Source organism: Sapajus apella, unplaced genomic scaffold (assembly GCF_009761245.1).
Source record: "Sapajus apella isolate SASKATOON/1434 unplaced genomic scaffold, GSC_monkey_1.0 scaffold6, whole genome shotgun sequence".
Lineage (NCBI taxonomy): Eukaryota > Metazoa > Chordata > Mammalia > Primates > Cebidae > Sapajus > Sapajus apella.
Window position 1 is genome coordinate 37906917 of NW_022436946.1, and position 16075 is coordinate 37922991.

At 42.4% G+C, this 16075-nt stretch overlaps 1 protein-coding gene across 6 annotated transcripts in view; it reads left to right on the plus strand.

Annotated features, from left to right (window-relative positions):
* Positions 1 to 16075, plus strand: part of FYN (FYN proto-oncogene, Src family tyrosine kinase) — a 218201-nt gene that overhangs the window by 83037 nt on the left and 119089 nt on the right. For all 6 annotated transcript variants that reach the window (XM_032274998.1, XM_032275006.1, XM_032275001.1 and 3 more), the window contains one exon: positions 10522 to 10591. The gene's annotated coding sequence lies outside the window, so the exon portion shown is untranslated. The remainder of the gene's footprint in view (positions 1 to 10521; positions 10592 to 16075) is intronic.

The following is a 16075-nucleotide window of genomic DNA, read 5'->3' on the forward strand; positions in this document are numbered from 1 at the left end:
ACCAAGGCCCCAGGAAATGGTTTTTAACTAACATGAAAAACAAAATGGGCTTGAATATCCAAAATTTCACTTTAAAAAATCAGTAAAATAAAATTTAAATGATTTGAATTATTTTATTTTGAGACTGTTTGCTTCATGCCATACTAACATATAATAATAAAATAGCTTTGGCCTGACAGTCATCTTAAGTGAATAAAAAAATACAATTTAATGAAATGGAACTTTTAAGCTTTTAGTGCAGCAAATTTTTGAATTATCTTGCTTAAATTAAATTGCTGTGCCTTTTTGCTTTCAGTACTTATAAGAGCTCTGTTTTGTTTCTGGTTTCACTCTGTTAGCCCTGAGATGATTTTTTTTTAAATTGAAATATAGCATTTATGCAGAAAAGTGCACAAATTGTTAAGCACACTGATAATGAATTTTCACAAAGTGAACTCTCCTTTGTAACCAGCAGCCAAGTGGAAAAAGAATGTCACTTAAACACTAGGAGTACTCGCAAGTCCCCATCCAGTCCCTATATGCCCCAGTTTCCATCAAGGGTAACTAATAGCATGACTTCTAACAAGAAAGGTTACTTTTATCTATTATGAACTTTTTAATCAATAAAATTGCAAAATTTGCACTTTCTTGTGTCATAAAAGAATAACATTATATTTGAGAGATGCATCTATGTTGTTATGAGTTGTAGTTTGTTCATTTTCATTGCTGCGTAATACTGTTTAACAATATCAAAATGTATTTAGCCCTTCTCTTGTAAGTGGCCTTTTGAGTTATTTCAAGTTTGGGGCTATTACAAATAGTACTGGTAGGATCATTCTTGTCATGTCAGTGGGTAAGCATAGGTAGCATTTCTGTAGGATAGACTCTGGATGGCAGCATCGGGGATCACAGGATGTGTATGCTCAGTTGAAACTGTCAGTTATAAATGGACATGCCTACTAGCAGCAGCATATGAGAGTTTCAGTTGCTCTATATCCTTACCAGTACTTCATGATTTTAGTCTTTATCATTTGAGCCAATCCTGTAGGTGTATTGGGAATGCGTTGTGGTTTTAATTTGCCTTTATTTGGTGGCTGAACTAGAGCATCTTTTTATATGTTTATTGGCCATTTGGATTTTCTGTTTTGTCTTCTCAAGTATTTGTCTATTTTTTTTATTGGATTGTCTGCTTTTTTTCTTATTGACTTTTAGAGTTATTTGTTGTATATATGTATTGCAATTATGTTCTCCACTGTGTGGCTTCCCTTTGATTCTGTTGATGTCATTTAATGAAGATATTTTTAATTTTAGTGTAGTCCACATTATCGTATTTTTTCTTCATGGTTAACACTTTTTTTTGTATTCTAAGAAAAATCTTTACCTTTTACAAGATATGAAAGTGTTCTCTATGTTTTCTTCTAAGAGCTTTATTATTTCGCCTTTCACGTTTAGTTCTATTCTCCATCCACAATTGATTTTTTCATGGCGTAAGGTGGAAATTAAGATTCATTTTTTTATGTGGATATCCAGTATATTCATTTCCTAGCCTATTGTAACCATGTGCCACAAACTGGATGGCTTAAAACCATAGAAATTCATTCTCTCATGGTTCTGGGGGCTAGGAGTCCAAAATCAAGATGTGCCCAGGGTCATGGTCTCCCTGATGAAGGCTCTAGGGAAGAGTCCTTCCTTGCCTCCTCCCAGCTTCTGGTGGTGGCCAGGAATCCTTGGCATTCCTTTGTTGGCAGCTCTGACCTCTGTCTCTGTGGCCACATGGCCGTGTTCCCCACATGTCTCTGTCTAGATTTTTTTCTTCCTTTAAGGACAGTCATTGGATTCAGAGTCCATACTAATTCATTATAACTCATTTTAACTAATCACATCTGCAACAACCCTATTTCCAAATAAGTCACATGCTGAGGTACTTGGTGGTTAGAACTTCATATCTTTTGGGGGGACACAGTTAAATCTGTACCACCCAGTGAACCAACATTTATTACTTTTATTTTTATCCATTTATACATACTTTTATATATTTATCACTTCATTGTCACCTTTGCATTTTAGTTGACTGCGTAGCTCTATTTTGGGGCATTCTATTTGTTCTCTTGGTCTGTCTATCCTTGCACAAATGCCACACTGTTGCTATTCCTCTGTAATGAATCTTGATATCTGGTAGAGTAAGTCTTCTAGCCCTGTTCCTCTTGTTCAGGATTAACTTGACTTTTGGCCCTTTGCATTTCCTTATAAACTTTAGAATGTGCTTGTCAATTTCCATCAGAAACCTAGTTGTTTTTTTTTTTTTAAATTGACAGTGCAGTTAAGACACAATTGTGAGGAGAATCGACCTTTAAAAATATTAAGACTTCCAGCCCATGTACAGGGCACAACCCTCTATTTAGGTCTTCTGTAATTTCTCTCGATAACGTTTTGTCATTTTCAGCATAAAGTCTTACATATCTTTTGTTGGACTTATTCCTAGGTATTAGGTATTCTTTTGACGGAGATTTGTGTTGATGAAATAAAAAGCTAAGAGAGAGAAGGAAGGCTTCTACCAGGTTTACTACTTCACATTATTGTCACTAGTGTTGCAACATTGAGAATGTGCATGTAGGATGGAATTGGTGCTGAGACAAGACTCAGATACTGGATAGGGATGGGAGACTTGATCTGGGATTTTCAGTGTTCTTAGGATCTTAGAGGTACCTGGAAGCACCAGGTAGGCCAGGAGGATGGCCATGGTGGTAGGAGTTTGAGTCCTTTCCCTCTTGAACCAGAGCTGTTCTGTTGGACTTTTATCTAATATTTTGAAGTTGAGCCCTTCGAAAGTGTGTGTGTGTGTGTATCTAAGGTTCAGAACTACCAATAACAAGAAAATATATATTTTTTTGAGAATAAAATGTTTCCCATCATAATGGATTCTCCAGGTATGTGGTGTTCTAGCTGGATGTTTTTTGGTATAACTGTTACACATTTGGCATGGACATACACACACAGTGCTGGTACTAAAGAATAGCTTAAAAACTATCAGACTAGATAGTCTTTAACATTCCATTCAGCCTCAAGGTTCTGGGCTTCTGATAGTATAGCCAACCTATACTCAAGGGGTTCTGCACATATCTTTATTAACCTTTATCTTGGCAGCATTGTGATGCTGTGTGCATTTCATGGGCCTTCCCCGGAGCCACTCCAGAATGTCTACTTGGAGGGACTTGGGAGTAGCAATCTGGTTGGAAGAGAGCTAGACTTGTCCACCAGCCGCGCTTGCATCATAGCAAAGCAGTGTATCTGTTCGGACTGTGGATTGCGGATCTTAGGAACAGCTTAATTTAAAAGGGCAAGTCAGAAATAATTGTAGTACACCACAAAAACAGAGTCTTTGTTTTATTTTCTTTTTTTGTGATACATGTGATCACATGACAGGAACTTATTACCAGTAAGAAAAGAGAGACATGATTTTATAACTGTATACTTCATTCTCATGAGTCTCATAGAAGCAGAATCGTCGTTTTTTCCTCCTGATACTCAACTGATTATTCCAATGGCATTTAGTTATTTTATTTCTTCCCCAAATAAACTGGGTACCTGCGGCCTTAAGGTTGAAATACAGTAAAAATAATATGAAATGAGGTTGGGTGAAGTGGCTCACGCCTGTAATCCCAGCACTTTGGGAGGCCAAGGCAGGTGGATCACCTGAGGTCAGGAGTTCAAGATCAGCCTGGCTAACATGATGAAACCCTGTCTCTAATAATAATACAAAAATTAGCCATGTTTGGTGGTGGGTACCTGTAATCCCAACTACTCGGGAGCCTGAGACAGGAGAATTACTTGGACATGGGAGGTGGAGGTTGTAGTGAGCCTAGATCGTGCCATTGCGCTCCAGCCTGGGTGACAGAGCAAGACTCCATCTAAAAATAATAATAATAATAATATAAAATGATATTGGTACTATTGCTGCTACTACTACTATTGCCTGGGGATTGATGGGGATTGGAGAGGGGGAACTAAAGCCCCGCCCCGACCCATCCAGCCATCTATTTGCATGACTCTGCATATCCATATGTGCCAGTGAGCCCCAAATCTTTATCTCTCTAGTCCAGCTTCAGAGCCATGGATGCTGGGACCCCTGCACCTGGCCTCTAGGGCGGCTGAGCGTGAGCTTGTATTGGTGCCTTGCTCAGCAGTGAGCTTCTGATTCCCTCTTGTCCTGGCAATAGCCGGTGAGAAGAGAGCAGCCAGCTTTTTGTAGTTTGACCTTCCTGCCCCCTCTCATTCTGTGGTCAATAATTCCTTTCTGCTGGCTGAGCACCTTCCATGTTCATCTCTTTCTCTATTCATCTGTCCTTCTCCTCCTCCTCTCTCTCTGCTGTTTACTCCCACTCCAGCAAATAATAAAATAGCAACCACAACCTTGCTTGACTCTGCCCATCTTATTGGAGTGTAACCAGAAGGACTCTGGCCCCCCTGCAGGCAGGGGAAGCAGATGGGTCAGCGTTGCCTTCTCAGAGCACCCCTCCCACCTCCCTCCCACCCCTATATCCAGTGAAAGGGAAGACCACAGTCAGTCAAAAAGTAAGCTCAGTTTCCTAGGGAACCCTGTATTTTCTAGTTCCCATCCTCCTCCCTAGCAGTTGGGCTTTGTTTGTGTGCTTCCTTGTTTAATGGTTTGTTTCACCATTTGGAACTCTTTAATTTTTCAGACAATCAAGTTTGGGCTTGCAGAGAACATTGTAACATGGCAGGTTTCAGGACTAAACTGTATTTTAAATTCACAGTTACTTTTGTGCACAAGCTTCCCAGCTTATACCTCATGTTGCACAGGACAGCCATAGGCACAGAGAGCTGCATAGGGGAGGGAGAGTTCATGCTCCCTGTCCCTGCTCACTGCCATTCTTTGCTTTTGAAACTGAGACTCAACAAAGACTCACACAGCGATTCCTTAGCAAGTGGGCCCTGCAAGTGTGTGTTAGCTGTATCATCAATCTACACATGCCAGAGAAAGAATTGGAATCTCAATTACAAAACATGTAATTTGGTCACAGAGGTGAACGAAAAAGGTTGAGGTCCTTTAAATGCAACAGAATGACTAGAACTGTCTCCTCTGTGCAAGGGATTGGGTCAGACACGGTGCTGGTGGTTCGAAGACACATTTTGCCTGGGTTCTTGCCCTCAAGGAGCTGGCTGTTTTCCTTGCAGCAGATAGGGTGAAAAGTTGTGCCGTAGAGGATAATATAGAGTAACACTAGTTCTCGTGGAGGAAACTGGGCAAGAACTTCAGGGAGAGATTTATACTAGAGTTGGCTTGAGGGACAGGTTGGTTCTGTATTCTTGCAGGTGGAGGTGAGGGCACAATAAGAGAGAAGAAATAGGACAGGTGAAGTCTCAGAGGAGGGACAGTGTTGAGAACAGCAAGTGCTCTGAGAAGGCAAGGCACGAGGGAGGAGGAAGAAATGAATGATACTGCCGACGAGGTGGATTTGGAATGATGGTGGATGGCTTTGATTGCAAAGCTGAAAAGTGTGTGGAAGTCATTGGTCTTTCTAGCAGTGTCACCAGGCCCTGAGTTTCCTGGGAGCTGGTTCAGTCACTGTAGGGGAAGAGATCCAGTGCACCAGCTGCTCCCGCAATTTTAGAGGAGAGAGCAGCTCCTCTCATCTTCATTTTGTATACAAAATATTGTCTGTCTTTTGAGGAGGGTTCCACTTTAAGGGAAACTAAAACCCATTGGAATATGCATGAGACTCATTAATTTATTCAATCAGTCACTCAACAAATATTATTAAATGCCTATTGCATACCAGGCCCTGTACACGAGGTTGTACTGAAAGACCATTGAAGGTTTTTGAACTGGTCAGTTGCCTGGTAGCAGGCATGCTGGGTCTTGAGTTAAAATCCTGTCTTTGCTACCCACTAATCATAAGACCTTGGGCAAGTCTCTTGGCCTCAGTGGACCCATTTTCTCATCTGTAAAGCACAGGGCTGGGCTGCTAAATCTTTCCCAGCTGAGACAGTCTAGGAGCAACATGAGAAGTGTTGTAACCAGAGTTTGTGTGTGTTGGGAGCAGGGGAAAAGAGAGGTCACAGTCATCGAGAGGTGATAATGGCAAGAGCTTCTTCAAGTCTGAGTGAAGCCTTTCATTTATTCATTCAACAAACATTCCATACTCAGTGCCAGCCACTGTGCTAAGCATTGGGAAAATTACAGTAACCAAAACAAAATGTGTGCCCTTAAGGCACTGTCTGTATAGGTGGTTAGCAGAGGAACTGGGAACATGGGGGACAGATCTAGAGATGTAGTGTGAAACTTACCCCATGGGATGATAGTTGGGACAGTGGAAGTGTATGTACCAGGAAAGAGATAGCAAAACGGTATTGAGAGAGAATGAGTTCTGAGTCTCGAGATAGAACCTGGGAACATCCTGTGGAGAACCAATCAGTGTTCCACTCCTTGATAGAAAGCGCATTCTTAAGTCAATACAACAAACCTAACTCCAGAAATATGCTCTTATGGCTAAGAAGTTAGGACACACCAAAGAGATAGGTCTATTCAGACATCCATTTCTCCTTGACTAGATCACTTCTAGGTGTGAAGCAGGATTAGACCACAGCCACATATGATATTGTGTAATAGCTGGTCTCTTTGGTTTCTTCAGAAAGATTTTCAATAAGTACCAATGATATGTATAAAATTGTACAGGTGGCTGCCTAAGTGAGCTGCCAGCCCCTCAAATCTTTTCCCAGACCAGCTGGCTCTTTTCTTTTTTCCCTTTTCCCCAAGTAATTGGAGCAGATCCAGAAACAGATCCAGAGAGCCTCAAGCTTTTCCTTTCTTACCCTTCAGTAATTACATGTCACAGGTTGCCTTCCCTGTTAGAATCTAAAGCTGAGCAATTAGTCTCCCATTGTCTTTGCAGGAAATGACATATCAGTGTGGCTTCTGGGGAAGGCAACTGTTGACCATCCTGGTTAGAATAATTTGGAAAATGTTCAGCATTTCCTCCGGTTGATCATTTAGACTGGCTGATTTAGAAAGCTTTTGGAAATGTGCAAATGTACCATGGTTATCAGGACTGGAAGTACTATTGGGCCAGTTCCCTGAGAAAAATGAGTCTCTGAACTGTGGCTTTTGATCTCTGGATGTACTGCCTTGTCCCACGTGTGACTGAGCCCAGTGCCTTGGCATTCTGTTCTTTTTATAATGCTTTGTTGGAGACTGATTAGTCAGGATGTTTTGCAGCTGCACGTAATTGAAAACCCAAGTCAAGAAGTCCTGAACAATAAGACATATATTGGAAATCCAGAGATGCCACAGACTTCAAAGCCAACCTAATGCAATAACCCACACTCTTGCTTCCCTGTTTGTTCTGTCTGTAGGCTAACTTTATCCTTATACTGGAGCAACAGAGCTGTGGAAGTTCTAAGCATCACATTCCACACTACTTTCAGAAGGAGGAAGCGCCTCCCGAAAGAGTAGAAGCTTCCAGAAAAACTTTCTTCACGTCTCATTGGCTTAAATTGGACCCCATGCTTACATTTAAACCAATCACTGGCAATAGGAATGGGTATCTCTTGGATCAGTGCTGGGCCACATGCTTATACTTAAACCAATCATTGGCAGTAGGAATGGGTATCTCTTGGATCAGTGCTTCTCAGATTTCGGCATGCACGAAGATCACCTGGGGAATCTTGCGAAATCAATTCTGATTCAACTGGCTTGGGTGAGGCCTCAGCTGACAGCTCTAACAAGCTCCCAGGTGATGTGAATGTTGCAGGTTAGCACGCTGCAAAACCTTGACTGTTCCACCCCTACTCCCAGCTGAAGGTGCTGCCATGTGCTGATGGACACTGGGTAAAGAAATACGGGGGCTCTGTTGGGAAGAAGAAAGAGGGAATGACCACATGCAGATGAGAACTGTGTTAGAGATGCTTGTTTTCAGTGTGTAATTTGCATTTTAACTTTAAACTGGGAGCCATACAGTACTCTGTAGTATATATTAAAAGTAGAATTGTTATGTGGGAGCACCCATAAAAATTTCATTCGTTTATGGTGATACAGGCATTGCAGTTCTGGAAACAAAAGATAAAACAGTCATGCCACCTGTTTTGTTATCATTCAGCTATTTTTTATTAGTAATGAAGACTATATATCTCAAAAAGAACAAATTCAAAAAGGTGTGTCTCAAAGAGAACGAATTCAAATGAAATGGATGGAAATAGCCTTAAGTATAAAAAGAGTGTGCCAAGTCCAGCCTTTGTTCTGCGAGTGGAAATCTCATCAGTCATGGTTATTGGACTGAGAAAACCCCCCCTATTTGTCCTAAGAGTCACTTGTCATGATATTGGGAGTGACCCAAATAGAGAATACCCCCCTATTTGTCCTAAGAGTCACTTGTCATGATATTGGGAGTGAAAAATGCTGCCAATGTTGAATTTCTGCCAAAGCAAACGATCACAATGCCCTTATAAGTGGTTTTCAGTGGAGAAAGTCATCATGCTTTATTCATTTGAAAAGGAAGAACTGTTCTGTTACTTTGTTGTGCTTGACAAAAGATAACACAGGATTCCTGAGCTGCAGCTGTTTAGGAAAAAGGCTCATAAGATGGAAGGACCAGTGTCTACCCTGAGGCTGTGCAATCACAGGCTCAGCGGGCTCAGGATGAAGTATGTGGCTAGATGCTGAGTAGACCTTCCTGAGATAGTCATTGTGGTAGTTGCTTTCCTGGACCTCACGTGCAAAGACAGCATCACCCAGGAGGGGACGTAGAATTTCACTGCTCAGTCTATTTGATCCACCTGCCTCAGAACCACGGGCTCACATCTATGGACTATGAGAAGCTGGAGCTTGATTGTGGTCTCGTAGATGCCAGAGCAACTGTACCTGGCCTCACCAGCGTGAGTCACCAAAGTGCCCATTGTGTGGGCTCAGGAAATCACCAGTTGTGTCTTGTCTATTCAAAGGACCTGAAAGGTTGAGAGATTACCTGCTACTCTGTGCTAGCTGGGGAAAGCTGCTAGATTTGAAGCTCCAGGAAGGCAGACTTGTGCTTGTGTCACACAGGTGCCCTGTATATTGACAGAATGATTGAACAGCTAGTCTGTTCCCAGGAGATCTGTCAGTCAACAGCATGGACTAATTGCTCACTCTCAAAAGAGAAGTGTTAAACCAGACAATATTGTGTTGCCTAACTTCAGTAATTTGTAGTCTAAATATAGATTGCTTAGGTGTCCCATCTAGGACCTCATAGGCTGCCAAGGAGCAATGAGATAATATTAACGATTACCTGAGCTTGTGTAGGACAAGCAGATTGCACCATTACCCATGGATGGACTCTTAACAGCCTTGATGAGTGCCTCCCTGCTTTGCCTGCGGTAAGGCAAGGTGTTATTAGCCGTGGAAGGAATTTTAAATTGGGGAAAAAGATAGGACCTTTCCTGACAACTTAAAAGCCTGACTTTAAAAGTAGTATATTTATTTAAAATACCTATATCAAATAAAATATTTTTTTAAAAAAATAAAAAGACATAATACTGAGTTGGGAAAATAAAGATAGAAAAGGCAATGAGAAGCCAGGTGCAGTGGCTCACACCTGTAATCCCAGCACTTTGGGAAGCTGGGTGTGAGCATGAGTGCCAGGCTAACATGACTCGATGGTAAATTTGCAGGTAGTAGGAGGTGGTGGAAGATTCATCTGCTGAGGAAGGCCTGGCTGTATAGGTTGTATTTGGAAAGGATGCCTTGTGCAGCCTTGAGAGTTGGATGGGAAGGGACGAAACTGGAGGCCAGGAGACCAGTGTATGCTAGGCATGGTGCTGACCAGATAGAATGTAACAAGAATAGGGGGAAGCAATGTGTTCCCAGCACCACTGTGGGACTCCTACGGGGCGGGGCTGAGCCGAGGTTTGCAGTGGAGGTGAGGAAGGCTGTGTCAGTTTAAAGACCTGAGGAACTGGGAGAATGATGATCACAGCTCAGGTTTACTGCATGCCAGAGGCTGTTATAAGCCCTTCCATGTCATGTATATATGTTATTTCGTTGATATCATATAATCCTCGTAGCAACCCTATGAGGTCAGTACAGTCATCTCTGTTTTACACATAATAAAATAAAGCCTAGAAAAGAAAGGTTAGGAAAACTGCCCAGGGTCTCACAGCTAGCAGGCAAGAAGGGAGGATATTACTGGAAAAAAAGGAAAGCAGAATTGGTTTGGGGGATCTGCTAGGAGTTTAACTGTAGACATTTTTCCATTGTTCTCTTGTCTCCAAGTGTTTCAAAGGGCTAAACATTCAAATATTTATAAGCATAATTTCTGGTATATTTCATTGTCCGGTTTTTAAATTTTTTATTAGTGAGTGCTGAGATAATTTGTAAATTGGCTTCATCTTTGTGGGAAAAACAGAGGAAGCCGTAGGTGAAATTCAGTGCATTGATGTGCAACCAAAACAGAGGAAGAGGCTGCAGTTTACAGGAGAGAAACATAATATGTGTTCAATTATTCCTGTTTAATGACGTGGTTTTTCTTTTGTTGTGGTATTGTTTTTCAGGACCAGTCCTGCCGCTGTTTTAGAAGACATGTGGTGTATATAAAGTTTGTGATCGTTGGCGGAAATTTTGGTAAGTGTTGCTACATTGACTTCAAATGTCTCTTGTTGTAAAATGGTGCTAGGGAAGGGAAGCTATTGCCTGGTTCTGTGCGTCTTTTACTTCTGCACTGAACTCAGGCAGAATGGAATTTTATAATTAAATGTGACATTGAATTGATGTTTTCTGACAGTATGGCATTTTCTCTTGTTATTGCTGATCGTATTAAGCAATATGGAATTTTCTAAAACATAGTAAGTCTAGATTTAGGAAAGTTTCTGGATGCAGGTTAAAGAACACCCTTCACAGTTTATGTGCTAAGCCAGCCATGTAACATAAGAGTAATAAACTTTCAGACCAAAAGAATAAAGTCTCCAAAGCAAAGAGATCCTTGTGACCCATATATTAAAAGAAAGAAAAGCAGGCAGCCTAGGAAATGGGAAATTAAAGGAAGCTATGAGTCCAGCTTGCCTGATAGCCACCCCACAGACCAGCATAACAGTAGTCTTGGGAGACCAAGAACATTCAATTCAGCAATCACCCAGACCTTGCTGGCAGGTAAAGAGGACAGTCTTTGGGATCAGGAGACCTGGGTTAAAATGTAAGTTCTGTACCTTCTGGCAGATAACCCCTCTGAGCCTGTTTCTTCTTCTGTAAAATGAGGCTTAGCATGTTACCTACCTCATAGGGTTGTTGTGAGAATAAAATGAAGTAGATAGTGCTGGAGCATAGTAAGCGCTCAATAAAGCCAGTCATTCTTGGGAACAGAGCAGCCTTATTTGAAAACTGGGCATTTCCCACTGAAGTCAAGCTACTAAGAGGCGTATTTGTCTTCCAGCAGGAGGGCTGCTGGGGATGGGCTGGTTATATGCATTTGATGTTACTAGAGCATCCCAGCACTCACCACAGCCCCTCCTCCAACATTCACTTCATAAGAACCTGTGGGAACCCCTGCAATATTTATCATCTTTTCCAGCCCTGGTGACCCATTCTTAGAAAAGCTTGGCTAATTCCCTTCCTGCCACCTTCACAACTAGTGAGGTCACCTTGTTTGAGCTCTGTTCATTTTGGAGTTAATGTCATTTCGAATCACATTTGTGAGAAAAGAAGGGTGGGGGTAGATGATACCTTTGGTTGGACCTCAATTGCCATGTTTACACTTTCATTTCCAAACCTTTCTTTTGATTTTACATTTTTGTCAATGCTTACTACGTAGCCTTCACAGGGATCCAATTACTGGGCTGAAATTTTTGAGCTTTGACTAAAAGAATTTCGCCTTTGGGTGGGGCCTTTACCTATGGTAGGGGAGACGAAGCCGTGGCATTGCAGATGGACCAGTATTTATGGTCAGATGTCTATAGATGACCTTGCTCCCTTTTCATGGAATCAAAAAGAAGGACATGGCGTCAAGGGTTATCTGGCCCAATCCCCTGCTACCAAAAAAATGTCTTCTACCAAATCCCTGACAAGGGAATTCAAATTCTTCCAGAGATGAGGAGCTTGCTATTGTGCAAGATACCTTGATTCAATTAAAAGGACAATTAGGGCCTACAGGGAAACCCTTGGGAAGTAGGGGGATACAATTGTTCTGTATCTTAATTGTGGTGGTAGTTGTATGCTTTGGTGAAAACTCACAAAACTGTACACTAGAAAGGGTGAGTTCTCCTGAATGTTAATTAAACCTGAATTTTTCAAATGCAAAAAAACAAGCATTTAAAAATTGAACAATTAGCCCAATTTGTTAAGAAGAAAGTGAGGAATGCAAAGGAGAGAGGGAGGAGGGAGGAAAGAAAAGCAATCCAGTTCTTATATTGAACTATTAATACAGTATATGTGCTCCATAGGACAAGGACTTGGTCTTGTTCCATCCTAGAGTCTTGGTGCCTGGATAGTGCCTGGTACATAGAAGGCATAAATGTGGTATTTATTGAATCACCTACTGCTCTTAGTCACCTTCCAAGTAAGTCCACTCACTTTCTAACGCTCCGGCCCACCAAATATTTGAAGACACTGTCCTTCCTCATTCATCTTTTCTTCTCTGGGTGAACTTACCATCTCCCGTGCCTGGCCTCTTTGTCCTCTGATGCTGTGTTCACACCTCTCCCCATCTGGCAGAGCTCCATGAGGAGGCCTCTGCTTCCCCACACCTCTCCTGTGCACCTCAGCCAGCACTAGCCAATCTGCCCCACAGGTCTGGCCCAGGAGGAGCACAGAAGGTGCATTGCTTCTGTGGATGCTGTTAACAGACACCCAGTCCTCCTCCTTCACAATCAGTATGGAGTGTCTGGAAATGGACCATAAAATATTTCTTTAGTGCAGTCTTCTAAGAAAGGAGCTCCTAAAAGTAAGGAGAATGGCAGCGCAAGAAAGAGCCCAGGCGCAGCACATCCTTTTACAGGCCTTGTCTGAAATGAAGGCAGGTCCTGGCACCCTCAGTCTGAGACAGCATGGTGCTGTTGATAAATCTTTAGAGGCAGTACTATATCACAGATTCCGACTCTTCATTACAAGTCATAGGAAGTTTGAAATTCTTAAAACAGTCCAGGCGTGGTGGCTTACGCCTGTAACCCAGCACTTTGGAAGGCGGAGGCAGGCGGATCCCCTGAGGTCAGGAGTTTGAGACCAGCCTGACCAACATGAAGAAACCCCATCTCTACTAAAAATACAAAATTAGCTGGATGTGGTGGCACATGAGATTGCAGATCTCAGCTACTCCGGAGGCTGAGGCAGAAGAATTGCTTGAACCCAGGAGGCAGAGGTTGCAGGTTGCTGTGGGCCAAGATCACACCATTGTACTCCAGCCTGGGCAACAAGGGCAAAACTCCATCTCAAAAACAAAAACAAAAAAAAACAAAAACAAACTAAAACCGGTGAGTACCTTGAAAAGCCTAGGTTTCTTTTTTCTGGCTATGCCAAGGAGAGATATATAAACACATAAATACATATAGAGAAAGCAGTGGTTCCCAATTGGGTCAGCTTTGCCCTCCCAGAGGACGTTTGGTAATATCTGAAGCCATTTTTGGTTGTCACAACTAGGGGAGGGAGGAGGGTGTGTGCTAGTGGCATCTAGTGGGTGGAAGCCAGGGATGCTGATAAATGTCTTAAAATACATATCATAGATCAGCAACACACACTCGGGCACACATGCAGGACAAGCAGGCCCGAAATCTCAGCAATGCCAAGCTGACAAAACTCTGAGATTGTAAGTCGTTTTTAAAGTGTAACTGTTTAAAGTACTTATTATCTTGAAGGTTTAAAAATTGAAATATCTTAACATTTGATTATATGTAAATATACCACTAAAAAAACACAAAGACATTCATTCAGAAAATCATCTGAGTGGAAGGGCTGCTAAGAGGTTATCTCTTCTATTACCCCTGACTCCAAGCAAAAAATGACCTATATCAATTCAGACAGACAGATGGGCCTCTGACGACTTATACGGAATGACAGTCAACTAAAGATAAAAGCAAGACTCGCACAACATGATCCCAGCATTTACACAAAAGAGATTGTCTTGTATTTTGAATTTCAACCCCAGCTTCTTCAGATGTGTTAGTCGTTCGATGACCTCTAAGATTAAACGGTATTTCAATCTGGGCTAGTCCTTCCTTTTGAATCAAGGCGGTTCTGGTGTGATGAAAATGTGCTTAGGGAGGAGAGAGATCTCATTACAGATGATTGAGATTGAGTATTTTGGTACACAGGGCTGTTTATTTGCATCAGTTTGCTAGTGACACCACAATCTGGTTTAAATGTGAGTCGCTGAGAGCTTTTTTAGCCCAATATGGCTACATTTGCTGAAACAGGGAGATTAAAGCAACACGTCAATTTATGATATGAGACAACTCACTGCAAAAGACTTTACCTAATTATAGGGCCTATTTTGGGAGGGTAATGGTGCTTTTTGTGAAGTATATTTTAGGATGCACTCACTCGGCTTCTGGGCCAGTAATATATTCCCAGCAAGGGTGTGGTGTGTGCTTGTGGACATAAATATTTTCTTACCAAAAGCTGTGGTATGATATTCTTTCAACTTTACTACCCATCATTTTTCTTTTTCTGATAGTCTTTCCTTTTGCAAGAGTGCTATGAAAATGTATTCTGGAAAGCCAGAAAAGGTGAAGATAAAAGATCTCATTTCAGATGGCCAAGTCCAGAGATACAGAGACGTTATCAGTCTACTGTTTTTAAGATGAATGGGATTTGGAGGCATTCAGGAACACTGACTAATAAGCAGAGTTGAGAGAAGTGATAGAAACACTGTGTTGGCACTAGATCTTTTTATGGAAGTATCTGTGGGAAAACTATCTATTTGCAACCCTGTGTGTCCCAACCAGCACTGCCCCTGCTCCACTCCAACCCCCAGGTGATCCTCAGGGGCCACTCCAACCACCTAGGTGATTCTCAGGGGCCATTTCCATGCCTTTGCTGATGGCTTATGACCTAGGGTAGGTACCTGTCTGATTTTACTTTTGTTCTTTAAGACCGCTGGCTGGGTGCGGCGGCTCACACCTGTAATCCCCGCACTTTGGGAGGCCAAAGCAGGTGGATCATGATGTCAGGAGATGAAGACCATTCTGGCCAACATGGTGAAACCCTTTCTCTACTAAAATACAACAAATTAGACGGATGTGGTGGTATGCGCCTGTAGTCCCAGCTACTTGGTAGGCTGAGTCAGGGGAATCGCTCAAACCCAGGCAGTGGAGGTTGCAGTGAGCCGAGATCACACCACTGCACTCTAGCTTGGTGACAGAGCAAGATTCCATCTCAAAAGAAGAAAAAGACTGTGTCTTTCACCTGCTCTTCCTCCTCAATCCCAGCCTTTTGGTGCCTCCTTCACTTCTCTGTTAATATCTAGGACTTTTGGCCTTCGAGGAGAGGTCAGAACTTTCTGTCAGTCAGCAAAATAAAATTAGCTTCTTATTTACACAATGTGTGTACAAGGGAGGAGGACCCGAGATAAAGAGTGAAAACGGACAATTTTGTAACCCAAAACCCAACCAGACCTAGGGGCTGGAGAAATGCTTTCACCTAAATTCCGAGTCATCAAGGCCATGACATGAGAGCCAGAATATCCCATGGGGAGAGTTAAAGGCAGAGGCTCCCACCAGAGAGCCCTCTGGAGAGGTGTCCGTGAGTCTCCCCAAGCAGCCTCTGGGCCCCTGCCTCAGAATCAGCCTAAAAGCTCGTTAAATGCACAGATCCTGGCCCACCCCAGACTGTCAGAATGACACGGAATCCCTGTGGTGGGTGTGTGGCTTTATTCTTAACAGCCTCTCCAGGTGGTGCTTATGCACCCTAAATTGTGAGAATCCCTGTTCCAGTCTCCATTCTCAGCTTTTTTTTCAGGGCTTACAGTTCCATCTGACGTTGCATGCAACAGTCTGGCCCAACCTCTAAGACTGATTCCCTTCCATAAGCATCACTCACAGGTTTAAAGAACAGATCCCTAAAGCACATCATTTTGAAAATCAGCCCTGTGCCTAGGAGGGTAGGGTGTCTCTTCCCTGTTAC